Genomic DNA, 27,348 nt, shown 5'->3' on the forward strand with positions numbered 1-27,348 from the left:
TGCTAACGATCCCACAAACTTTCTTTCAATGCTCATTTCAAGACCTGAAGTTTTCCCCAGGAGATATAACTCTCATCTGGGTCAGGTCTCCAATGAGTAGATTTGCTTTGCCTTTGGGAAACAGTAAAAGTACATTTGGCTAGTTATATCATTTAGATCTTTTCACTCTACTCTGTAACTGCTTAGAGTTGCAGAAACGAAAGGAGAAAAGCCATTGCTTCTTTATTTAATTCCTCCCCCCCCCCCCCCCCCACTTTCTGTGCTTATTGTCAGTAATTTTTAATTTTAGATATTTAACAAAGATACAATACTACTTTCGGGTTCTGATTGTTTTTTAAAAATTAAAATAATGATGGCTCAGAAGCGTCATATGCTTAAACACACACCTATTCACTTGTTTCAGATAAGGACAAAATGCTTAGCAGAGAAATAATCTACCATTCCCTCTGCCCACCCCGAAAAAAAAATGGTAAAAAAGCCAGTAAGGCACAGGTGAACATAAAATAATACAAAATTCTTAGCTGTCTAGATCAGCAGCATGCAGGCAGTAAAACTGAAAGAAATCTCATTAACATGACATAACAGTCAATTATAGTAAGCAACGTTTAATGTTAAGTATTGCAGCCTGATTAATCAGCAGATATTCCTATCAGTGAAAATGGTGCTCTACAAGTTCCAAGTTTTAGTTCACTGCACCACATTAAGCAAAAGGTGGGAAAAGTACAAAGGGAGACAGATTCATCTTCTGTGTAATTGCACTGACTCCAAAAGCAGACTCCTTGTATCCTTGAAAAGGCTCTAACTTGATATCAAATCCATGCACTGAGAGATCCTCCTGATCATAATTTCCCAGTAGGATATTGAAGTGTTTTCCTTTTTAAGTGCTTTCCCAATACATTTCTAATGTATATAAATTGACAAAATGAAAAAGACAAATGCTTCAAAACATTTTGGGTTAGGTTTACATCTGAAGAGTCAAATCTGAGGGCAAAACACACCACAGAAAGTATGTGGTGGGCTTGAAGCCCAGACTACCATCACATCTGGAAAAGGTGCAATATTTGGGAGGCTGTTTTCAGGAATGCATGGTCTTGCTGCACTCAGCAAAACTGAGTTTCCCACTGCATAGAACGACCCCAAACCAGAAACCCAAAGCTTTTACATTAAGTTCTTACTCACACAGAATCTCCCAAATCTCTTTGACAGCTTAAAAGACTCACAATATGAATCTTTCAAAGTTTTGCCTGCTCTTATACTGAACTGCTACAAAATGCAGGACCATTTTAACATTATACTACTGAATTGACTGCCCTGACATCCTGAAATCCCTTCTGATCGAAATTATCCTCTGATGCTAAGTAGCATTAGTATATTCAAAATTGAATTTTGGTTAACTGGAAAACAATACTGGGAAAAGCTCAGATTTGTCTAACTCAAATTCAAGATCTCTAGAAACCGAAACTTTGAAAAAAATAGCATGAAAAATTGAGAATAATGCTGCAATTTATCTTGGTAGTGAGCAAATTCTGAGCAATCACATGGGACTTTTTTTCTATTTCACTGCTCTGAAACAACTCAAAGTGTGATAAAAACTATTTTCAAGCAAGAGTATTGTTTACTCCATGGTGTGGGTTTCCTTTCTTGCTCTGTCACGAGGAAGAGAAAAAAAGTCTTAAACAACACTTGACTCTCTAAAAAATGCTCTCTCTGAAAACAGTTTTTTCCACTACAGATGCACTTTCAAAAGTTTCCAGCATTTTCTTAGTTTGCCCACGCTGCGAATCTATGTGGATCTGACAACTGGTTAAGAGAACTTGAAACCAAGTACATTTTGCCATTTCTTACAGACATTTTATATGGGTCTATCAGACCGTGTGAAACAAGGATAAACTTAGAGGCAGAAATACTGCAACGGTGGTCAAAGTCACAGCTGCAGCTTCAGTTTGCTCTGCACTTCTTTTGCAAGTGAATTCCATGTTTCCCCTAGTCATTGTATATCAAAAATACAACCTTGAACAGATTTTTCTAGGTTGGTTGTTTTTGTTTGTATTTTGGGTTTGTTTGTTTGTGGGGTTTTTTGTTGGTTTTGGTTTGTAGTTTGTTTTTGTTTTCATTGGTTTGGGTTTTTGTTTGTTTGGGTTTTATTTGGTTTGTTTATTGTGGGTTTTTGCGCTTGTTTTACCCTCTCAGGTTAATAAACCACAGAATTTCTAACAGACACATTTGCTCCTTTATCAGACTGATAGGATGTTAAAAATTCCAGACACCTTCTGTTCTACTGTCTGAGAGTGGTAGGCTCAGAAAGTTTGAGGCATCTGGACTTTACTCACATACCTATTGCAGTCTATTGCTTGAAAATCAAGGCAAAAATAACAAAGTTTAAGACTGTTTCTCAATTTGATAAATCAAATCCTAGCTTCACTGTTGAGCTAGAATTTTTCTTCTAATCAACATATAAAATATTGTGTTGGACTATTTTCTTTCCTTGTCACTCATCACATAGAGTTTCTCAGAAAAGTTCTATTTGCAGATCATTTATCCAATAAAACATAATGACTCCTTCAGAGAATAAAAATCTAATCTTCAGTAAAACTGACCACCCTTACGAAAATTAATAGGTCTGTGCTTTCCTACCTAACTAATCCTCATTCTTACTCCCCTCATGGAGGTAATGCATAGAAATAAGTGACGATGCTGAAAGAAGTTTCAGTTCATTCAACTTCTGATCTCCTGAGATTGCAGAGCACAGAGAAAGATTCTGTAAGAAGACATCTGAATTATATTTTTTCTTTAATATCTTTGAAAGCTACTGTAGTGATATGCTGTGATACAGGACTATCTAGTGAGCTTTCTTGATAGCTGTGAATGAATTTGACTACACAGATGTCCCCTATAATATCATGGAGCAATGGCATTACAGAAATTATGACTATAACCTTTTAGTACCTATCTGGGGAGATTGCCCTGCAGACAGATGACATTCAGTGGTCTAGGTCACAGGAGAAGATACACTTCCTGTAGCTGCACCCCAAGACAAGACAAACTGCTTCTTAATTTCAACTGACCATGGGTCTATATTTTGGGAGCAGAACAAGCAGGGCTGCAGTCTCAATAACAGAAATGAGCTACAAAGACCCAGTTCTGCTTCTTAGGAAGGTGTAGCTCTGCTAACACATCAGCAAGGGCAGTAGAGTTAGATCGCTGATAGTTAAAGCCACAACACTGTATCTGTTGTATGATTCCAGTGACAACTACAGATATGAAAGATACCTTACACCTATCAATGTTTTACCTGAAGTCTTTTTACTTTAGATAACTTCATTGAGAAATAAACTCAGGAAAAAGATTTGGCAAACGCTGTTAGCACTGACAGACCTCTGAACACGCAGCACAGCTAGCAATACCACTATTAGGGAGGACAAATAATCATGCACCACATTTTACAAACTTATAACAAAGATGACATTACCCACCAGTAAAATCTTCCCCACTTAGATGTAAGGTTTACATGAACACCACCATAAAATAAACACTATAACCACTTCTTAAACAGAAACTAGAACAGCACAGGAGAGTGCAACTATCTAGACTAACCTAAGATCAAGGTCATGCCGTGCCATGAAAAAAGAAAAGAAACAATAGAAAGATAAAAGCTGTTATTTTGCTTTACTGGAATAGGTTAGTAGATAAAATGCTGGGGGTTTGGTTTGCACTTCCAGTTCTTTCCCAAACTTCTACAACATCAGCAGAGTTGTTTAGCCTTTGTAGTCTCCACACGTTACTATTTTCCTACTTAGATGTCTTTAGAAGTCTAGCTTCATCATGGATGGCTGAGTTTCAACATCTGTTTGTGTCCCCTTTAAAGCAGAGAAGTATGCAGAGCAGAATATCCATTTTGCTCATGAATATATGCTCATTGCCATGCCATGAAGATTTTTATTTACCTGTGATGCAGGTCTATAATCACAGCACCCCATGCCAGCAAACAGCTTCTTTCTCCCTGGTCACGTTTTAAAACAGCTTAACCAGAAGCACACAGAACACTTCCCATACTTCAATTTCTTTCTGCTAAGTCAGGCAAATATCCCTGCTAATCAATGGAAGACCAATTCCATACTTAAAATCCATGCTGAAAAGTACTAGAGAAATGACTGGCCTCTGCTATGAATGCAATGGCTTTCTTCTTCCTATAGTAGAAGTGGTTTCTGTACATTTTCTTTCCACTCTCAGGTCTCAGTTTGTCCCTAGCTCCTCTGACAGCTGCCGTAGTTCGGCATAACCACAGAGTGCACAATAAGCATAAAACTGTCTCAAAGTCTAAACTCTATTTTGAAGTGCATCCTCTGGCACTTTTCTGAACCAGCCTTTTCTCTTGTCTCCACCTTTTTCTCTCCCTTTCCCACTTGATTACAGGCTTATCCTGTTTCCATGCAGATGTACAGACACTGATTTTGGTAGCTATCAGGTAGTGGTAAAATACAGCTGCATTTTCTATCATCTTGCAGTACCTTCAAAATCACATGTCAACAACAGGGTTAAAAACAAAAAAATAGCAGCAGAACATATCTTCCCCCTACCTCAGCATTTTCTCTCCCTTTCCTGAGCTTCTCAGTGACCAAGGGCTGAGAAAAGTAACACTAGGCCATTTCAGGTCTTCTAAGACAACTTTCTATACCACCTCCACTGCTTGTGCTGTTATTCAGCAGTTACTGCAGATCTCAGTTTCACTAGGATTTGCAAGTCAATCCTCTATCTGTAAATCCCAGATGGCTCAGTGATTTTTAGCACAGCTATTGATCTCTTCATTCATAGATACCGGCTTCTGGGCGAACACACCCAGCTGCTCTCATCACCCCCTCCTGACTGCCACCGGCAGAAAATAGGACTTTGAGAGCCCAGACACTACCCGCTAATAATACTGCCACTTTGAGCAATAGAATTAGGCAGGAATAAGCATATGGTTTGCACGTTTGCCTACCTGATTATAAGGCTGCTGCCAGGCTCCCTCCCTTGCTCTGCAACAGCTGTGCTTTTGGCAGCTGAGCAACAGCCTTCCTAAGTGTCATGCTCTGAAAGAGCACACGCTCTACTCACACCCATCCAGCCTTGCCGTGCCAGACAGCCCCTTCTCCGCCGTCAGCCAGCCGAAAAACAAGCTGCAATTCAGTGACCAGCTCCAGTATGAAAAGAAGATACAGAGGTCGGAACAATCGATGCAATTAACCGTTCTGAAAACAGTGCAAGGCTTTTTGTAAAATGGGAACAACTGGGTTTTACCTGCCCTTTCCCCTCCTCTCATATATTACCTATAAATCAAGAAGGTCTTCAGCAGATTGCTGCACATTTGGTGCCAACTGCTCTGTCTTTCTCATTCTATCTTACACCACTGCAGAACAGCCAGAATGCATTTGGGCTGCCTGGTGGTGCAGAAGGCAACTGCTCCTTACCTCTGTGAGGTAGGGAATTGTGCCTCCTCACTGAGACCAATGAGGAAGGTGTCAAGGAAACAAGCCAAAGGTCTAGCTAGCCTTCCCTCCTCACCCATGCTCTTCCCTGCAGATCACTAAGCTTGCTACCATAAATCAAGTCTCCATGTGATTGTGGCACCAGTAGGAGATTTTAGGCAAAGTGGTATGGTATTTTATACTACTGTGACTCGTTCACATTTTGAATGCTGTTTGTTGAGCTTTGTTACACACAGTTTTGTCTCCTTCTGCAGGGAATTACTCAACCAGGCAGTCACATGGCTGCAGCAGCATAATTAGAGGATTCAAAGTGTACTAAGCTCATCTGGAAATCATATGAGGGGGGGAGATAAACCCAAATAATGACAAGGAACTACTATCTCTGGGCAAGTAGCAGCTTAAAACTTCCCCAGTGTGCACTCTCCCAGGGCTTGCTGTCAGAAAAACTCTATGAGTTACAGAGTAGCGGAAACCTCACCTAAATTTGAGAGGAACCCATCAGGACATGGAGTTCAAAATAAGCAAGCAAACCGGCTGCAGCATGCCCTGAAGAAGGAAATGGGTACAGGAAAGAGGAGGATATGTATGAATGCAAGTGTATCAGATTTGGGGAGGGGCCAACAGTTTCAACAGTAAAAAAACAGTGGGAAATTTTAAATTCAAATTCAGGTCCAATACAAGTCTTCTCCAAAGGTCAAAGGAGAACATTTCAGAGTTTCATAAAGTTTAAAGGAATCTGATACAAATATCTGTATGTGAGATTTTGGGTTAAACCAGCTCTGTCATAATGCTTGGGAAAGTATCATGCAGAACACATGAAAATTAGAATGGTGTTGTTTATAAATGCAAGGGAAGCACAAAGAGCTCTTGGTCATGGTGGGATCAGCAATGGAATTTGCACTTGATTTAAACTCAATTTAAAACCTAGCCCAAGATGATTCTTTGTCTGCCCTGACTAAACTTAAGGAGCATTTCATTTATTGCTGCGCTGCAGCTAATGGCTTGGATGTCCCATCTGCATCGCCAGGTGTGGTGCTAGGATGTGAGGCCCAACAAAAAGATCCCCATTTCTGGTGGATTCTGTCCATGTGGTTAGGCATATTCCATAGGGCCCCTTAAATCCTCAGGAACAGATATGCTTTCTTGCTTCAGTTGATAAACTGCTTCTAGATGACTTTCAAATTCTTTCCCAAATTGCTTGTCATATTTCTTTCCTGATCACACTTTTGCTTATTATTTGTTTTCTTTCTATTTAAGTTGTGTAATGAGGTAGCCAGTTTCATTTTTACCACTTCACTGATTTTATAGTGTAATGTAACAGATTTGTGTAATTGTTACTTCTTTTTCCCCAGCATTCCCCACACCAAGCACATGTAGCTACCAGCAGCCTTGTCTCTGCAGTGAAGTTCCTGCATAGCACAGCTCTTGTTTATAATTCTCCTTATGGTCAGGGCTATTACTGATGCTTCCAAAATGCATGCAAAGAGCCAGCCAAAGACCAGAATCTCGATGGAAGAGGCATTGACAGAGGTGTGCAGACTCACAGTGGGAATGGGCAGCTCCTCAGGTCTGTGGTATGTGCCCTTCAGAAATTTTCCTTCTGATCCAATCCAGCCTGAGCATTTTCAAATACAAATCTTTCAGCTTTCCAAAGTGCTTCCCCAAGGGTGTACTGCCACCCTTACTGAGGAGGGAGCTGAGGGATGGCTGACAGCTGTGACCACAGAATATGCTGAGTTGGAAGGGATCCACAAGGATCATCAACTCCAGCTCCTGCTCCTGCACAGGACTCCCCAAGAATCACACCATGTGCCTGAAAGCATTGTCCAAACGCTTCTAGAACTCTGTCAGGCTTGGTGCTGTGACCACTTCTCTGGGGAGCCTGTTCCAGTGCACAACCAACCTCTGGGTGGAAAAGCCTTTTCCTGATATCCAACCTAAACCTTTCCTGACACAACTTCAGGCCATTCCCTTGAGTCCTATCACTGGGCATCACAGGGAAGAGATCAGTGTCTGCCCCTCCTCTTCCTTTCACGGGGTCTCCCCTCAGTCTCCACTTTTCCAGGCTGAACAGACCAAGTGACCTCAGCTGCTCCTCATATTGCTTCCCCTCCAGACCCTTCACCCTCCTTGTTGCCCTCCTTTGGATTCTCTCTAACAGCTTCAGATCACGCACTGGAAAATAAGCTCAGGAAAAAGAAGTACTACTGGAAGGACAGGTGCACACCTGGCCCTGCCATTTATGTGAGTTTTTTGCTCATTCTGAGCTGGTGATGTTTGTGGACACAGTGATACAAACGTGGGCTGATCTCCCAGCACACAGCAATTAAGCAGGGGCCTGGCTGTCTCTTGGGATTGCTGCATCTTTTTTTTCTCTGAAAACCTTTCCACTTTGGCTGTGACACCATGCTGACAACTCCTGTCTTTTCAGCAAGCTGCCTTTTCCTTAACCATTCCACTTATCCCCTGCAAAGCACATGCAGGGAACCCTACAGGAAATCGATATTCACAACAAAAACAGAAAAAAGAAAATGCTGTTGAAGTCCACTTGGGTTGTTGAATATTTTAATGTGGTAGACCCCAAACTCAGGGGGTATTCAGTGATGGGATGGATTTTTTATTGGACTCTAATCTGAATGAAAACTGCCATGTAAGAAAAGGCATAAAGAAGAAAGCTGTCAGAATATACTGATTTCTGTGATTTTACTGTCTTAAAACTATTAGCCTCTGGAAGGGACATATAGTACTTGTTTAACTTGGTATCTCATTTTTCAACAGAAACCTTTACAAATAAAGAGAAAAAGGGGAACTTAAAATCAGAGTAAAGTCGATCCAATGGAGATCTGGATAAAAATCTGTTCCCTGTCTTGTGAAAAAGACAGCAGTGTGTACCACAGTTACCCCTTATAAACCACTAGCTGAACGGGAAGCAGAGTGGTGATAATGAGTATTCTCTGACAGTTTAGGAAAGCAACACCTAATGGTCATCTCATGAACATCCTTGGTAATCTGAACACAGAACATCACACAGTTTCATCTTGAACTGTCTCTGCTTCTCTGCTGGTAAAGAGTTCTCAACTGAATTCTTCAGTCTCCAGCCTCAACTAGGTTGTGACCCAGGTTAGTTGCTTGTAACAAAAGATTAGAAATGCATGGTGGACTCTTATTAAGGGGATCAACTGAAGAATAAGAATCAGGTGTTTTCTCTTGCTAGTTTCATCATGTGCAGTGTAAAAAAACCAACCAACCCAGATCTTAGATTTCAATATTTTAAACCCAGCAATAAATATGGAAGAACATTCTGTGCAACTGTTCTTTGATTTGCTATGTGTGGTTGGTCTATTTTTTTACTTTCTGTGCTTTAAAAATAAACCTCAGCAAACAGTTGTGATTTTAGCATGTTCACATGATGTGGGGAGCTGGGATTCCATGAGAAACCATGAACTTGTGGTGCTGTACTCTACACAGGAAGTCTGAATATTTTGGGTAGCCATCAATCCTTGGTGCAGCTCCACCAGGTTCATTGAACCTAGTACAGTGTGTCCAAACCAACTGCTTTTTGTTTCTGCATGGTAGAAATAAATATGAAAAAAATCTCTTTTCACCAAAATTGTAAAAAAGCTTTAAGACCTATCAAAGTGGGAAATGGGCAAAGTTATCTTGTGTCAAGCAGAATGTAAATGTGAAACAGAGACAGCAATACAATATTCTAATTTTGCTAGACAGAATTATTTTTAAATGCTGTACCTCTGTGAAACATGTCTATCGAATTATTTTTCCTTCCTCAGTATAACACATAAAAAATGCCAAAACACCAAGAAATCCAAAACCTTGTCTACTTCAAAGTCCCTAGAAATAATGTCAATGCCGAGCAGAATTTTAATGACACAGAGAGATTTACGGCAGATTAATTTGATTAAGTATTGCTAAATAATGAGGTATTTCAGGGGACTGCAAGATACTGAGGGTTTCTGAATTCAGTCTTTTGTCTGTAATACTTTTAGCAATTTATTAATAAAGTTCATATTATGTTGGGTTTCACAGAGGCAAATTAAATGCATTTGTTTTAAAAAAAGTCCACAATATAAATATTCCTAGCATATAAATGCAGTATTTCAGAGAAAATTTACAAAACAAAACTGCTTTAGAAACAACAGTAATACTCTTAGCATCTATCATTTTCCAAAACATTCAACAGAGAGCGCAGCAAATTAATCCTTACAACATTCCTTTGAAATTCAGAAATGAATAATTCTTCTTTAACAGATAAGGCCCACTGAGGTAGGATAGTAAAAGTGTTTGGCGAAAGATATAGGGAATGCTAAGGCTAAAAGTTAAAGGAGTATTGACAGACAACATGTTTCCAGACCCACATCTTACATTCTTCTTAATGAATAACTCATAATTTTAAAAAAATAAGGAGGGTAGTATCTCTCCCTATATTGAAAGCCACATAATTCTGGGAGAAGCAAAATAGCCTCTGTGCCTATGTGAAGAATAAGTACATAGTTCAACCATAAATGTGCATAACATCCTTTCTTACAGACAGCTGTACTGGGGAAAAATACAGTCAGAAAAGCTTGGCTTGACAATGTATGAGTCTACCCCACTCAATCAATCTGGATGTTGTAGCCAGAGCCGTAACAAAACCAAGACAATGAAAATTGCTGATCCTCAGTATCCTTTAAGAGAAGGGTGACAAATGTGACTAACAGCTCTGTAAACCAATATAAAAAGACAGGCTGTAGACTCACAAGGGCCAAGCAAGTGGCATTCATTAAAAACATGAGGAAGAAGTAAACATGATGAGATTTGTCTTTAAAGTCAAATCTAGAAGCAGTGGTAGAAAAGCAGTTCAAGCCACAGAGAGAATTCATTACTCCGTGGGTATCTCCGTAACTTTACAAGGAATCCTGGCCAGCACCTGAAGTAAAATTTAACCCTTTGTAGATCTACTAACGTGTGTGGAATCTTTAATGAACAAATTTCTTAAAAAGCTCTGGGATGGCTACCGAAAGCTCTTTGTCTTGAGAGGAATTTCAAGAAAAATCCAAATTACCCTAACACTGAATCTAAATATAGACTAGATTAATTTGTTCTTATCTCATTGAAGGTCTGCAACTGCCTGTGCAAAAATCTCTATTAAACTTTCTCACCTTAGCTGGCAAGTAGCTCCACAGGATTTTGGGCTGTCAAGGTAGTGAATGAGTGAGTGAGAGAATGGCTGAGGAGGATTACCATGACACAGTAACATGAAGGTGAATCCTGGTCGTCTGAAGCACTTCAAATGACAGTACTGGTGGTTTTCACATCCTTACCTCTCACATCCTTTCAAGGTATGGGTATTTTTAGAACTTGCTGCATGTTAAAGAAGGAAGGTTTTAAATGGGATCAAAAGTAAAACAAAGCAGCTGAAGAGAGGTGCTCATGCTTTTGAATGGTGGCAATCCGACCCAGTGAAAATTAACTACATCAAAAGGCAATGGTAACAGGTGAGAATGGGAAATGAAATGACCAATACAGCCTAGAGACAGTATCATCATGGCCCCACATTTTGCCTAATACAGCTCCACTGAAGTCAAACAGAATAGAATTTCATGCTATTCGTAGGAATAGAATAGAACAGACTATTTTAGTTGGAAAGAACCTAAAATGATCATCATAGTCCAACTGCCTGACTGTTTCAGGGCTGACCAAAAGTTAAAGCATGCTGTTAAGGGCACTGACCAAATGCCTCTTAAACACTGACAGGCTGGGAACACAGGCCACCTCTCTCGGAAGCTTTTCCCAGGGTTTCACCACCCTTTCAGTGAAGAGTTGCTTCCTAATGCCCAGTCTAACTCTCCCCTGTGCAGCTTGGAACTGTTCCCACACATCCTGTCATTGGATCTCGGGGCGTAGAGCTCAGAACCTCCCTCCCCTCTTCCCCTCCCCAGGAAGCTGCAGAGAACAACGAGGTCACCCCTCAGCCTCCTCCTCTCCAGTTGGACAAGCACAAAGTCCTCAGCTGCTCCTCACAGGACTTGCCTCCAGCCCTGTCACCACCTTTGTTGCCCTCCTCTGGTACAGTCAAGGACGTTCACAACCTTCTCAAATGGTGGCCCCAGACCTGCACACAGTGCTCAGGGTGAGGCTGACACAGTGGGATAATCCCCTCTCCTGGCTGGATGAGGTTTGCCCTTGGGGCTGCCAGGGCACACGATGGCTCATGGGGAGCTGCTGCCAGCCAGCATTCCCAGATCCCTTTCCATAGGGCTGCTCTCCAGCCATTCCTCCCCACTTCACACTTGTTCCCATGATATTCTATCCCAGGAGCCAGATCCAGCATTTGGACTTGTTAAAGTTCATCCCACTGATGACTGCCCAGTGCTCCACTCTATCTCTCTACAAGGACTCTTGTCCCTCAAGAGAGTCAGCAGCACTTCCCTGTTTCATATCATCAGCAAACTTGCTAATGGGGCATTCAATTTGTGCCTCCAGATCCCTGAGAGATATTTTGAACAGCACTGGCCCTAGAACTGATCCTGAGGAACACCACTGGTGACTGGTCACCAGCCAGATGTAGCCTCATTAACCAAAACCCTTTCCATCCTGCTGTTCAGCCAGTTCTCCAGTGTATACCCACTCCCCCCAGAGATGGGCAACTTGTCCAGAAGGATGCTGTAAGGGACAGCATCAAAAGCCTTACAACAATCCAGAAAACTACATCTGCCACCTTCTTTCCACACACCAGGCAGGTGACCTTATTGTAGAAGGACATCAAACTAATGAAATGGGACTTTCCTTTTGAGAACTTGTGTTTGATTACTGCATTGGTCTTTAAATGCCCTTCAGTTCAATCCACTTTAGTCTTCTCCATAGTTCTTCCAGAAACTGAGGTTAGACTAGCACGTTTGTAGTTGCCTGGGTCTTCCCTCACGCCCTCATTGCATATAGGGCAACTTCTATTCTAGGTAAGACTGGGGAGAGGAGCTGCATAATGCACATGTCTGCAAAGCGCACAGCCTTTTGTGTTAGGGAAAGCTCTGTCCACAGGGCTTAGGAAGCCACAGAGACAAAAAAGACTCCAATACAGGTTTTAGGTTCTGTACTCAGAGTGGCACCCAGGCAACCTTAATATTCAGTACTTGCATACATCTCATGCCCCTGGGGAGAACTGCTTGTGAACCATGGCCTAAGCAACCTGACAAAGAGCTGCTAGCATTAAAATGATCAGTGTTTCACAGACCAGTGGAATCAAGTGGGTACACAGCAAAATTACTGTTCTCTAAGGTTTTTTTTTTAAGAGCTGACAGAGACCAAAGGAATATTTTTTTAAACCACACATTTAAGAAGATTGTCAGAAGATGCCTCACTTCAACTGTTCTGACCTTCTTAAACATAGAAAGTACCTGGGGACATCTAGGTTGTTAACAAAAAATGTTTGTGTAAACATTTTTTTTATTCCTTCTAGCAAATTCATGAACAGAAGCTACCAAAAGCCAAAAAAATCATTAATTGGACAAAAATAGGTATCTGAGCATATAAATGGGAAATTTTGGAAAGCCAGTCCATGGAAGTGCCCTGCTTTTGGAACAGACAGAACCAATGGAAATGTATTTGAGCATTGCGCTGGCTGAGTTTGTTGTCACAAACAAACTCCAAGGGCTGGATCTGAACTCCAGTTTCAGAAGGTGTGGATTTGATAATACATTAGAGTATTATATCCAGAGTCTGCATATGATCCTATAAATCTGTATGCAGAGGAAGAAGCATAAGCATGTAGGGGGGGTTTGAAAAAAGCCTGCAGGCTCCTCTACCATTTTGCTAAGTTGGATTCAACTCCCTAGAGCAAATCTATCTCCTAGTACACTTACTATTTCCATTGTATGTTCATGTTAAACTGTGTTAAACTATCTTAAATGGTCATAAGTAATCTCCACGATTGTCAGGGTAACATCAAGCAGAGACTTTTCACCATCCTACCAAAGAGCCCTCTGAAAGACTCATCTCTGAAATGAACAACCACACCGCCACCTAAAATAATTTACCATATCAGCAAAGAAGAAGTACAAAACTATCAAGATTAGTAATCATTACAAAAATCCTGTTCAGGTATGTGCTGTGGATTGTGAAAAAGATCTAAAAATGTTTTAAAAAGAATAAGCCTTGAGGCACTAGATGGAAGAAGCTGAACTAGCAATTGACACTATCAAGTAGAAAATTAAAATTTTGATCTTTTAGAACCAAGATCTAAACTGAATTCTTACTGCAGCATTTTTAATACATCTTTGGTTTCTAACTTTTCAGAGAAATGCTTTTATTCTCTTATTCAACATGTGAGAGAGCGCAAACTCAGTACTTGGAAAGAGTTAATGAAAAAAACCCTCAACATTTGTACACTTCAAAAGTGATGCTTAAAAGAATCCACACAATTTTTTTCCACAGTAAATACAAAACCCTGTCACAATACCAACAGCTCACCTAAGATAAATACAATATAGAGGATCCAATTCCTGTTCGAGGCATCAACTATAAATATCTTACTCTTACGTGTTTATGGACCACCTCAAGGACACAAATACTACTTTTGGGTCTGCACAGTGGGAGATTTTTTGTCCTGCTCCACCATGTTCTCCTTTGGTCTGTACACCTTTGACTTGTGTAGTCACACTCTTTAAGTTGCATGAAGCCACACCATCAATACAGGCTGGGGGATGAACAGATTGATAGCAGCTCTGCCGATGGTTTAGGGATGCTGGTAACTAACATACTGCATATGAACTGGCAATACATGCTCACAGCCCAGAAAGCATCAAACAACATCCTGGGCTGCATCAAAAGCAGTGTGGCCAGGAGGTTGAGGGAGGAGATTCTGTCCCTCTGCTCTGCTCTGCTGAGACTTGGAGCATTGCATCCAGATCTGGGGCCCCCTAAACAAGAAAAACCGAGACTTGCTGGAGCAAACCCAGAGGCCACAAAGATCATCAGAGGGCTCGATCATATTTCCTATAAAGACAGGCTGAGAGAGCTGGGCTTGCTCAGCTTGGAAAAGAGAAGGCCTTGGGGAGACCCAAAAGGGACTTATGAGAAAGTTGGGGGCAGACATTTTGGTAGGGCCTGTAGCAATAGGCCAAGGAGTAATGGTTTTAAACTAAACAAGAGTAGATTCAGACTATATATAAGGAAGAAATTTTTATAACAAGGGTGGTGAAACACTTAAACAGGTTGTCTAGAGAGGTTGAAGATATCCCATCCCTGGAAAGATTCAGGGTTTAGTGGTGACCTGTTGTGTCAGGTTAAATGGTTAGACTTCATGATCTTAGAGGCCTTTTTACAACCTTAAATCCAATGTTATTCTCACCTTCAAAAATGACCAGAAGGAGGACTCAGTCAGCCTCACTTCCATCTCTGAAAAGGTGATGGAACAGATCATTCTGAAGGTCATCACCATTCATATAAAACAAAAGAAGGTCATTTAGAATAGTCAGCATGGATTCATCAAACACCTGGGCGCCTTGGAGGGTGACAAGTTGACTATGATAGTGTGACAATGACAGTATGCCATTGTGGCCAGGAGGGTCAATGGTATCCTGGGGTGCATGAGGAAAGTGTGGCCAGCAGGTTCAGGGAGCTGATCCTCCCACTCTGCTTGGCTAGTGAGGTCACATCTGGAGTGCTGTGTCCCCTTCTGGGCTCCTCAGCACTAGAGAGACAAAGAGCTACTGGACACAGTCCAGTGGAGGGACACAAAGATGATTTGGGGTCCGGAGCATCTCTCTTATGAGGAGAGACTGAGGGAGCTGAGGATTTTAGTCCAGAGAAGAGAAGACTACAAGGGGATCTCATTAATGCATGTAAAAATCTCAAAGGCAGGTACCAAGAGGACAGTGCCAGACTCTTTCCAGTGGTGCCCAGTGACAGGATGAGGAGCAATGGCCATAAAGTGAAACATGAGAAGCTCCAGTTCAACATAAGGAAGAACATTTTTATATTGAGGGTGGCAGAGCACTGGAACAGGCTGCCCAAGAAGGTTGTGGAGTCTCTCTCTCTGGAGACATTAAAAACCCACCTAGATGTGCTCCTGTGCCACCTGTTCTTGGTGACCCTGCCTTGGCAAGGGGTTGGACTGGAGGATCTCCAGAGGTCCCTTCCAACTCCAACCATTCTGTGATTCTATGAATCCATGTGCCATGTGATGGCAATCTGAATGATCTAATCTAGTTCAAGATGTCCCTGCTTATTGCAGGGGGGTTAGACTAGATGAGCTTTAAAGGTTCCTTCCAATCCAAAGCATTCTGTGATTCTATGGATTCTTGTTTAGGTGTTGAAAGCCATCCAACCTCCCTTATCTGCTATGTACAATCAGAGCACAATCCAGACACTACTGCTATAATTCTTTTGAAACACTGTGCCAAAAAGCATTTATTGCTTCAGTGTCAGTGGGACTGTACTCATCGCACCAAGGATCCCTCTCAGGAATAGTACAGAACTTTGGAAAATGTCAAAGCTGACTAGCTTGACCTGGACTCAGACATCATAAATTTGTCCATAAAACTACTTTTGCAATGCAATGAGACCATCTTGTCTTCTGTATCCTAGCAATTAGCAGCCTTTTTGCTTTTGGTTTTTTAGGCTTATTCAAAGAAATAAAATAAAAAATCCGAAACTAAATTGAACTCACAGAAAAAAGGCAAGTCAGCTAAATTCAGCTCCAGAGCTGATGTCTAATATGTCACAATTCAATGAAAACACATATGAACAACTCCTGAACTGTCAATGAAATGAAGTCACATCTCTACAGGAGGTGCAAGAAGGTGCTCTAGAAACCTCCCTGCAGGGATTTCCATAGGATTTTATTCTGCTCTGAAGGGCAATTTCACATGATGCAGAACTGTGAACTGTGTGATGCACCAGTAGCTGCTAGAACAAACCAAAGCTCCTTGTGGACCAACCCTCCCAAGTTACATCCCAGTCTGGAAACAAAGAAAGAAACCAGAACTATTAAGGACAAGAGTAAATGCAAATTAAAACAACCAGACAACCAGATAAATCAAACAAAACAAGAATATTAGATGTACCAAAATTATGTTTTAAAAAAACAGTAACAATAAGGACTTCAGCCTTTGACGTCTTGTCTTAAAGAAGTTTCTTGCCTGGCACATCCAGACACAATAGGAATATGGACTCTCAAATCCTTTAGAGAAATCTTCAGGAACACTTAAAAGTCAAGGAATAGTAGTGAGTTATTTGGGTCTTTTGGCAAAACCTGAATCAGTTTATAGCCTCAGCTCCTATCCTCTTGTAAGCATTCATGACTGAGAGCTCTGTACTGAACGAGACTTGATTCTGCAGCCATGTCAACCCAAAGAATTACCTGCCTTCCCTTGCAGCAAAATTTCAGCTTTATGAATTCCTGTATCAAGTTATTGCCACAGGATCCCTTTGTTTCTCATAAAACAGAATTGGGTTTTTTTAGCAGCAGAAGTGAAGCATAGTCCAAGCTGGTTACCAAAACTGGTTAATACAAAATTATCATACCACAGTATCTGGAGGAAGAAAAACATATCAAGAAAAGAAAAGGCTCTCCTTTTTCATTTAGAGAGAAAGAAAATGAAGGGACTAAGAGAAAACCACATCAAAAACGTTTCAGGTTCTGAATTGTACTTTAAAGGGGCATTGGGTGGATTGTCCGGTTAAGACAGACAGAAGTTAAAGTACCTCCACAGCAGTGGATGGAGAGCTCACAGCAACAAAACCATTATATTTTTAAAATCTTGAAATCTCTCTAGCACTGCAAGGTGTAGCCTTGGTCTCAGTAATCCTTTCTGTTCTTATGGTCAGCATTTCAGCCAGCCTCATGAGGACATAATTCTTTCTATCTATGCTCCATAGTGCCTGCATTTCTGGAAAGCCTCTTTCTGCAGCTAGTATGAAACATCTAGGCCCTATCCTGGAGACTTTGGGTTATTTGCAAGACTGCATTGTTCTGTGGTTGAGAGCAAATCTCAGACTTTCCTGCTGGGGAGTATCTTTCAAAGTGAAAGGCTTCCCCTAGCCAGCACTTAGCAGAACTGCATCTGAGTGAAGAATATTGGAGCATCATTTCTTCCCATTTCTGATGTGTAACTGTATGACTGAGCAGAGGCCAGGGAGTATGGAGGGAGACCCAATTTCGACTTGTGGAGGTTTCTCATCAATGCTTTTGTTGTGCCACAGAAGACAAAACCCAGTATTCCATTTCCCAAACCCCAATTCTCTGTTAAAAAAGGTGCTTTGCGTTAGTGAATGCAGGCAATTCAGGGAAAAAAAAAAAAAAAAAGGATTATGGGGCAGAATTTTGCCGTGCACATCTGTATCTCCTTGTTTACAGACACATGCTTAAGGCAAGTGAATGCCCTTCGCCCCCAGTCAGGAGGACGAGGGGGTCCACTCTTCTCCTGTGTGTTCTTCATCCTCTTCCTCAGGTGAGAGGATAAATTGTTGCCAAAACAAGAGGTACTCACTGAGGATGTGCCTGCCTGAGAGCTGGGGAACCAGCACTGCCAGTGCTCCACACTCTCAGCTGCTTTACAAGGCAGACCACAGGATGCTGACAAAGCAGGCAAAGGAAGTCTGAGATATTTCCAGCAAAAGTTCACTTGCTTTCTTTTCTGTTTTGAATTCTGTCCAAAGAACATTGTAATTTGTCTGCTTTGAATTCCTTCCAAGGAACATTGTAATCATTGTCATTCTGATGAATCAGCATTTGCAGGTAGGAAAAAAGAAACCATTTTGCTGGAGAGCTTCTCACTAGTCCCTCATGAGGTCATGAACTTGGGATGCTTCCAGTTGGTATTACTTTTAACAAAAGTCAGTAAAACATTTTGCCCTAGGGCTAAATCGTGTATTGGATAATTCACATATATAAAAAACAGAGGGGTGTAAGAGTTTTTTTGGGGGAATTACTCGTCCTATTTTATGTACAAGGTAAAAAATTGACTGATACAATTTTAGAAGCATCTAAAAGTGACCCAGTACAACTTTCCCATATATAGGACTCCTGCAGTTTTCAGATCTGATACCTTACATTTCGCTATAAATTTTACTGTAATGTTGTAAATCCTGGGAATAGATCAGAAGGACTGTGAAATAGCAAACCTTAAATCTGCCACTGGCGAGAAAAACTGCCACCTAAGTTTTAAGGACATAGAGAAGTACATTTTTAGTTCTTTTATAAATTAATTGGGCGACTTTGTGCAAGTCATTTTACCTTTCTCTCAGCAAGCACTTCCCTTCATCTCCTTGGCAATCTTCTCTATTTAGAATGCAAACTTTTTAGGGGAAGGACTGTGCTTGCACTAGGGATACTTAAAGAGGCTCCAGTTTGCCAGAACTTCTATGTTTTATTGTAATATTAACAGTGCAATTCATGAAGACCAGAAGATCACAACCATAGGCTATTCTAAAGCACTTAGGCACAGTGGTGCCATCTATCAGGTAAAGAAAAACAGTTCTCTCTTGTTCTCTCTAACAGAGCGTGTAGACTCTAAAAACCTAATTCTCTATTTACAATTATAATAAATATCAGGGGAAAAAAATTTAGGACCATAAGAGTCCATGCTTCAAAATCTTATGGCAGTCCCTGTTTAACAGGGAGAAATTTCCCTGAAAGACTTTTTCTGGAATCCACTATACAAACCTTTTGTGAAAAATGAAAATGAAGTTATTTTTAATATTAACTCTACACTGTTCAAAAAGTACGTAGTTTCATAGAAAAACACCAAAACGGACCTCAACTGCCCAACACATTTTTGTGGATCTGTGAAAAGCACAACAGTGGCACTAAGACATGTGACATGTCCATGTCCAGATCATATCAATAAAAAAAAGATTATTTCAGGACCCAGCTGGAAACCCCCAAGGGATGCTGCACAGAGGGGATGAAGACCAGGCACACATCTAACAAAGGAAGCTGGCAAGGCTGCAGGAGCAGTCAGCTACCTTTCCTCACAGCTGCAGCCTAATCTTGGGCACAGAACCTGCTCCTGATCCTCTCAGCATCTTGTGGAGAGCTTCTAGCAGAGTCTATGTCCCAGTAAGAATTGGACTTTGCCCCACTTGTTTCGTACCATCAGCAAAGCTCAAACCTGCTTAAACACACCAAAACCCCCCACAGTGCAAGCCAGCTTTTTGTTTGGAAGCATGTTTCCACACAGAAAGTTAATAAAGCTGCAATTTCTGTATTTTCCTTTGTATCAAACCAAAAATCACAATATAACAAGAACCTTTATCCTTTTTTTCTTCACTTAAATTAATTAAAGCTTGTTTAAGACAGTGAGAGGTTAAGAGGTCATTGTCTTGCTTTGATATTTGCTTTATGAATGAAGTTTATAAAAATGCAAACCAAACATTTCAGTTGTCCCACAGCAGCTCTGATTGAAAAATTTGTTCAGCAAAACGAAATTAATTGTTATAGGTATATTCCCTTCTTTTTTGGTCCATTGTCCTATCATGTATGCCTTTTGGTGTGTTTTATCGTAAGGATAAACAGAATGAACTCTGGCTGCTTCGCAGATGAATGATATCCCAATTAAAATTTCAGCTCAGAAATGTCTAATGGCTCTTCCTTCTTGTAACCTGAGTATAAGTTTAAGGCTTGACTTTGAGGATAATAATTTAGTTTTACAGCATAGTGATGTCAATTAAAGAGATTTGCTTCACACTAAATATAGAGCTCCAAAGTCTCATAAGCTACTAATGATAAAAAGATCTGTAAGTCTTCCTAGAAGTGGAATGAATGTAGCCTTTTGAAAATGCACAGTGCTTGATTAAATATGATGGTTTAAAACTAATTAAACCACTCATCACACTCCCGAGGGCCTGTATACCCTGTAAAGAATTCAATTTGACTACTTGGGTAAGAAAAAGAACTCACTTGGTTATGCCTGTGCCTGTTTTACATTTTACCAAATTCACACTCTGCTAAATGCACTCACCCTTGTATATTAGTTTTAAAAGGATTCAGGGGTTTTTAATAAAAATCAACTGAATTATTCCTACCATTTATCTCTTGAATTATTTCTTCCTTGAATTATTTCCATGATGAATTTCTTTCTTTCTTGCAAATCCAGTTTAGGGCTCATAAAATGTCCCCAGCGGGTATACAAACCATCTGCCAGCATGTAGGCCTGTCCTAGAACAAATATATGAATATGTGTTCCTGAATTTCACCAACAATCAAATAATATAAAAGCAGTGCTATCTATCTAACCACTTCAAAAAACCTTCTCTAACTCTATGAGTTTCTCCTGAAGTGATGTGCACCGGAGTTCAGCATGAGCAGGAATGTAGTGCAGTAACTGCTACCATCACCCAACCACGAGGATAGGCTTGGCATAAGAAAATGGTCAAAGATGCTAATAAACGCTGAAGATGTACAGTACCTAACATGCATTTGTTGCATCCTAATGTGCATAAAGTTTATGAATTGTGAAGAGACTTGCAGTCATTTTTATTTTCTTTGATCTTGAATTTGTGATCAGACCTATAGTTGTGTTAAACCTGGGTACAAATCCTCTTTCTCACTCTGTCTTGGTCAACTAACATGAAACGCTTTTTTATTTGCAGTGTTTTCTGGTGTCAAACTGAAATCCTTAGAACCATTTACAATGAATTATTTTATGCCTTCAAATGGCTACAAGACAGAGTGCAAAGAGACTAAATTTCTGCAAAAGCCTTAGCTAGTCACCAGACTTCACCAAGCAGCAACAGTACAGCAGTGTTCAGAGCAGTGTCTGTGGTGTGGAAACGACATTTGTGCAGAATGTGACTTACCTGCTTGGGCCGTTCACACCCTGCATGGTGAAGTTAAATACTTGTCTGTGCTTATACCTACCAGAGCAATACTTTTCCACGTGAACCTGTAAACTAGAGTCTTCTCATCTAAATGCAATGAAGATCTCTGGCCATTGCTGTTCTTTTGCTTTCTTTTCATCTCAGTATTACTTATTATTTAACACCTCCAAGCACAGAAATTCTGCATGTAATTATAATGTGCCTCCACTGTATTGCTGTTACGGATCTTGGCATTAATCACACAGAACAGGATAACATTACTTAACAGATGTTGCCCCCTAGCAGATAACAAAAAATTACAAGTGCTGCCTGTCAGGAAACAGGTCTGTCTTATAAAAATCTGGCGAGACAACTGAGAATTTCAGCTATTGATTATTGAGACTAATAATAAAAAACATTATCCTGAGAACGATTTCTCTACAGATCTGACTGCATATGCTCAAGAAAAGAGGGATGCTGTTAATGGTCACTGTTACCTTGGCCACAAGGGATGTAACTGTCTCCTAGGAGAGTCCAAGGTCTGGTTAAATACAGAGCTACAGACATGGATAGTTTTGGCTGTGTGGAGACTTACAGCTCCACAGATGCTTACTGCAGCCAAGCTACAGCTCTCCTGCGACTCTCCCAGGAGCTGGGAGCTCTCTGAGCTCATGAAGCATGACCAGATTTTATTGAGGGGGGGAAAAAAAAAAAAGCACACAAAACAAAGCCTCAGTCCTAAGAATCGTAAGGATAGTCCTGAAAATGTGATCCCTTATATCTCAAACTTTAGAACACAAGTATACAAAGCACTGCAAATTTAATTTAAAAATATCTCAGGAAGTTTTATTGTCTTTTGGGGCATGTCTCATGATTTCAAGCTCCTTCTTCTGGCACTGCTATTGGAATCATCAGAGTGCTCTGATCACAGCCAGATGCAAGCCTGAGACTCACTGGAGGCAATGTGGAATAAAAGAGGAAGGGAAAAACATAGATAGAAAAGAAGAATGACGACCCACTTAATACTTTTTAATCCCAACAAGAAAGAGAGAGCAGAAGAGAATTCTCCTTTGCAGCCTTTCCAAATTTTGTATCGGTGTTTAATAACTTTATTAGGCCACACAAACCATTTTTTTTCTCACGATGAAAGGAATACCTTGAATTAGCACCTTCATTTTCTTGTTCTTCCATCTCTTCAACTTTAATTATCACTTAATGGCTGTTAGTTGGTTTTTATTATCATCAGCTTTTGATTATTACTTAATATTATACTGCAGCAGCATTAGCAAGACCCAATTCTTTCACAATCATTTAGTTTTACTAAGTGCTGCATTTACTGGAAAATACATGAAAGCAATAGGAATGAGAAGAGTGTGCAGACTACTGGAGCCCTGTTTGCCAGACTGCCACCTGGAGTTCACATTGCCTCTTGCCACCAGATGCCAGTGCTACAAAATCTATGGATGTGTGGCACACCAGTAAGTAGAATCACCTCCAAACCACACAGAGCAGCCAATAATATTTCCTTTCAGCTTTCAGTTCAAGGTTAGTAGAAAATGCTAATCATCCGAGGAAATTTGCTTATTTTTAAAAACATATTGCTTTTATGTTGAGATAAGAGAAATAAAACATAAACAAAATAAAGCTCATGTAAGATTATTGAAGATGGTTTCTTTTAGGGGGAGAGTAACAAGAAATTGTGTGAAGTACTTTGTTCTCAGCTACCACCCCCTGGAGGTGGAAATTACAGAAAGCACCATTTTTTCAAACGCTTTTGTAAACTGGTCCCAGATACTCGTCTCCTGTGATCAGAGACACTTGTGAGATCCTCAAAATAAGCAGCTAACTTCAGTTTTTATGAGGGAGAGAGACAACAGGACTCTGAAGATCCAACTACCACACCTGTCAGCCACAGCCAAGATGATCTGTCCCTGAATGTTGAGCTTATTTTCCCTGCTGGGCCCAGAGAACCTAGGCAGGTCTCTTTCCCCTGATCCTCATCAGAGAAATGAGCTGATCACTACTCTACCATAAAGGCACAAAAATCCTTGTGAAGGGATGCATAAAAACATCTGAACACTCACACAACTCACCCAGGGTGGCACTGGAAGAGCTCCTGCATGCCTTTCACAGCTCAGTGGAGGACATGATCTCTCCCTTCATCCCTGCCTTCAGCAGTGGGGAAAGTGAAGTCAGCCCTGGGTGAAATTCCTTTCTGTAGCCAGGATTAGCACCAGTGGCTAGTAGCTGGAGGATCCTGGAGGTCACATTGTGAAAGCCATGTGGGGAGCACAGCTTTCTGACATACTCAACTAAGCCCCTGTCCACCCTTCTGGTCCTGCTCAAAGTTCAGAGCATCTGCCCTCTTGGGAGACAGAAAATCAATCCCAGCAGCCTCATCTGAGACCATTTAAATATCTGTACTCTCTCACACCTCTGTGTTTTTGATACACCTGTGAAGAATGGTTGTTTCCCTCTGCACTCAGCTTTTCAGCAAGTTTGTTCATGATCACTAAGAAGCTCTAGTCTATGCACATGAACACTGAGAAATGACATATGCTCACTTTATATTTAATAGGCCTCTCATTTGTTTAGCAATAAAATGTATTGTCAATAAGTTTAATGATGCTATTAATAATGCCTGTGTTCACAACAATGAATACAGTCCATAAAATATTAGTGGGTGAATTTACTGAATATATTAACACATTAGACCAACCCAAAATCATTCTGAATGAGCACATATCTGAGTAACTTTGAAAATCTGACTATCCCTGATTGTAAGCAAGGAAAGCTGCTGCTGAACTTGTGAAGTGGTTTTTTTATTTATATTCAAATTACTATGAAATTATGAAGCTCTTTCTTAACTGATGATCATCCCTCTAATCTACTAATTATTCCAATTCCACAATAGACAGAGTACTTTATAGTAATTTCTAAATTGCTTTCATGTTCAATTACTTATAATTATACAAACAAGTCTAAAATTGATGATCCGTGCATATAATTATAGATTCTGCAACTCAGCACAAGCAAATAAAGGAAACTACCCTTATTATGACAACACAGTTTCTCATAGACAGGCACTGCAAATTTAATTGCAGTAAAGGGTGGATGGTGTTATTATGTAATTAGTAACAAAACTGTTATTTCACGATAATTAAATGATAATGTGGGCACTGGAGCTCAGTCTTAGAGCAATCTTCTCCTAAGTTTAAGGTGAAGGAGCCCTACTAGATTCAAAAGTAGAGTATGTTAAGTTGGACAGTGCTTTCTTCTGTAAGTATTAAAAATATAATGACAAAATGATGCAAAAAGCTGTACTGATAAAGTGATTACTTGTGGCCTCTCCTTTCACGTTCTTTCCTCTTAGTTTGTCCATTTTACCACATTAACAAAGAAAGGCAACAGAGTATGTGGTTCATTCTTTGGAACTTTGTTACTACAACCCTGGCCTTTCTTAGAAATAGATATGCCTCTTATAAGAGAGACAATCACCTCAAATTTGTGAAAAACATGACTAAAGGAACTTAAACCATGGCTAGTGAAAGCATAGAACAGGTACAGCAGAAGGCACATGCAGATGATATAAGAGGGGTAAGTCACAGACTGCAAAGAGGAGACAAATCCAAGTTCAATACAATCATCCATAAGCATCTTCACACTGACTGTTTCTCTTGACAGAGTTTTTCTAGGATATAAGTTGAGCTATCAGGCTATGACTTGTAATCCCCCAATAAAGAAAACAGTCAAAATAGAAAAGTTTAACAATTGTGAACTTGACTTGGTGTGAGCTGTCCACAAATCTAATATCTGTTTATAAGGCATTCTTTCATATTTATATTTTAACTGGCAAATCTTTAAGTCAATAACAAGACTCATTTGCTTTAATGATGCAGGATTAGGGCTCATGGATAAGAAAAACTGATTTGATTAAATTTTATTTTCTGGATCATTAGAGCATCAGGAAACTAATTAATCTTTTCCTACATTATCAAGCCTTCTGATGAGAAATAAAACTTTTTTAAACGTGACTCACAAATTACTGACTACACCCTTTACTATAGGGAAAAGCACACTTTTTTAAAAATCAAACAGAAAGGTAGCAGAAATTGGATTCTCACTGGTATCAACTCATCTCTTAATGGAAAAAATTTCACTTTGTAGCTTTTCATGATTGCCATGCAGGTAGTTCTTTAATATGAAGGCTCTTTAGTAATGAAATTTATTTAATTTTTAACTCTTTTTTTCCCCTCCATTATTTCTTAACCTATAGTTAAGGCATGAATTATTGTAGAACAGGGATAGATGTGTTTAAGTGTGTGAAAGTGAGTTTCCCTCTGCCTTCAGAAACCCTTAGAAGGCTGATACACCTTAAGAAGTGGAGAGCTATGCTGGAGGAAAACAAACGCTGGACAGTGGTGATCCAAGGAGATATGTTTGAAAATAGAGATCTCATTTAACAGCTGAACTACTACAATGTCTTTCTACTGCATAAGAAGGCATCCATCTCTCTCCTTCTTCCTCTCTCTGATGGCAGCTCACTTCTGCTGCTTCCTTTGCACGCGTCACTAGTCCAGAAAAAAAATTAGCGCTACAATCACAAAAATGAATAACTTACAAATAGCCAAGGTAACACAAACGAAGAGGACAGGGCTTTCTGTCTTACAGCTGGAAATAAGAAAGACTGTGAATGCTGCCTGGGTGGGAAAGAATCAATAGGTTAGCTCTGCTGCACTACCACCCTGCTGTGCAATGGTTCGCCTCATTTTATCTGAAAAAAAACCCCCAAAACAAAACACTGAAATAAGCAAATGAACAAACAAACCAAGCCCCAAAACCCATAAACCAACCAACAAACAATCTTCTCACAAAACAAAACAGCAAAAAACCAGATTTGCTGAAATATGCTGTCTCAGAGTGGGATAATCCTATACAGCCACTTCTAGGAAAAAAAGGAAAAACCCAACGTGGTTACAATAGATAGAGTTCCATCATGACACAAGCTGCCTTATGAGAAAGCCTGAAAAATGAGAGCTTAAAAACTGCCAAGACAGTGAGCAATCCCTCTTGCATGCAATGCCTGACCTCACCACGAGATGGTAGCGAAGTTTAAAAATTAAACTAAAATCTGACCAGCGTGGAATTGTGCAACCGTGCAGTCACTGCTAATGCCATCTAATTGACAAGTGAGAGTTATTATCAGCATGGGGATTTCTTAGCTCCTTGCTCTCTGCTCAGCAGCCTGGGATGCAATCAGTACAAAGCAAATATTGTGCTGACATGTCACCGTGGGATTTTATTTGGGGTAGAATAAAACACAACCTTTGATTCTTGCCTTGGATTCTCGACTGATACAGCACCACAAGCTGTGATCGGTTTTGTTTTTCCCCTCCCAGCTGCAGGGGATGATTATTCTTGAAATAATTAATTGGTAGACAAGAAAAGCAAAGGTCTCCTTATTCTTGAACGTTTTAAATTGTACACTAGAAACGTCAAACTAGTTCAGGAGTAATTAGTCAACAAGTTGCTGTGCACACAACTGGAGTTGAACACAATGAAGATCATTGCTGTGCAAAACCCCGCAGAGCTGCGGATGCTGACGCACCTTAGCAAACAGAAAGGATCCGCAGGGGAAAAAAAAAAAGAGGTTTTCCCTCTTTTGTATCCTTTTCGAGAAAGATAAAAGCTAATGTTAGAGCAGGAATGGCCCACAGTGCTGTGGGTAGTTCTTTCAGAAACTTTGCAAGATTTTCTTCTTAGATGGAGAACTAAGAACTTCACAATCTAAATAGTTCCTCTCACACACAGGAAAGAGGTGGTAGGGCACATACTGAACAGGTAGGAAAACTGAGATGTAGAAGGGTTAAGATTCAGGTCCTCTAATGCATTAAGGTGATTTTCCAAGATGTACAGGCTGTGTCTTAAAATCACACACCCTGAAAGTGGTTCCTTGGTGTCAGGTTTGCACTTGCACATACCCTAATTCCATGGTGGGAGCCTGGGCCATGATGGGCTCCTACCACACTATTTAATGCCAGCAGAAAAGATAAAGAACTAAGAAATTATGACTTCAAGGTCTTTCCTA

At 40.3% G+C, this 27,348-nt stretch overlaps 1 protein-coding gene across 7 annotated transcripts in view; it reads right to left on the bottom strand.

Moving 5' to 3' along the window:
- The window catches only part of PHACTR1 (phosphatase and actin regulator 1), a 297,967-nt gene that overhangs the window by 160,826 nt on the left and 109,793 nt on the right, over positions 1-27,348 (bottom strand). Inside the window, exon 1 of one of the 7 annotated variants that reach the window (XM_088169422.1) lies at positions 4,979-5,090. The exons of the other annotated variants lie outside the window; for them this stretch is intronic. The gene's annotated coding sequence lies outside the window, so the exon portion shown is untranslated. Of the gene's footprint in view, positions 1-4,978; positions 5,091-27,348 lie in introns of those variants that run through there. 7 annotated transcript variants of the gene reach the window in all.

The sequence above is a fragment of the Sturnus vulgaris genome, chromosome 1 (assembly GCF_052056855.1).
Source record: "Sturnus vulgaris isolate bStuVul1 chromosome 1, bStuVul1.hap1, whole genome shotgun sequence".
NCBI classification, from domain to species: domain Eukaryota; kingdom Metazoa; phylum Chordata; class Aves; order Passeriformes; family Sturnidae; genus Sturnus; species Sturnus vulgaris.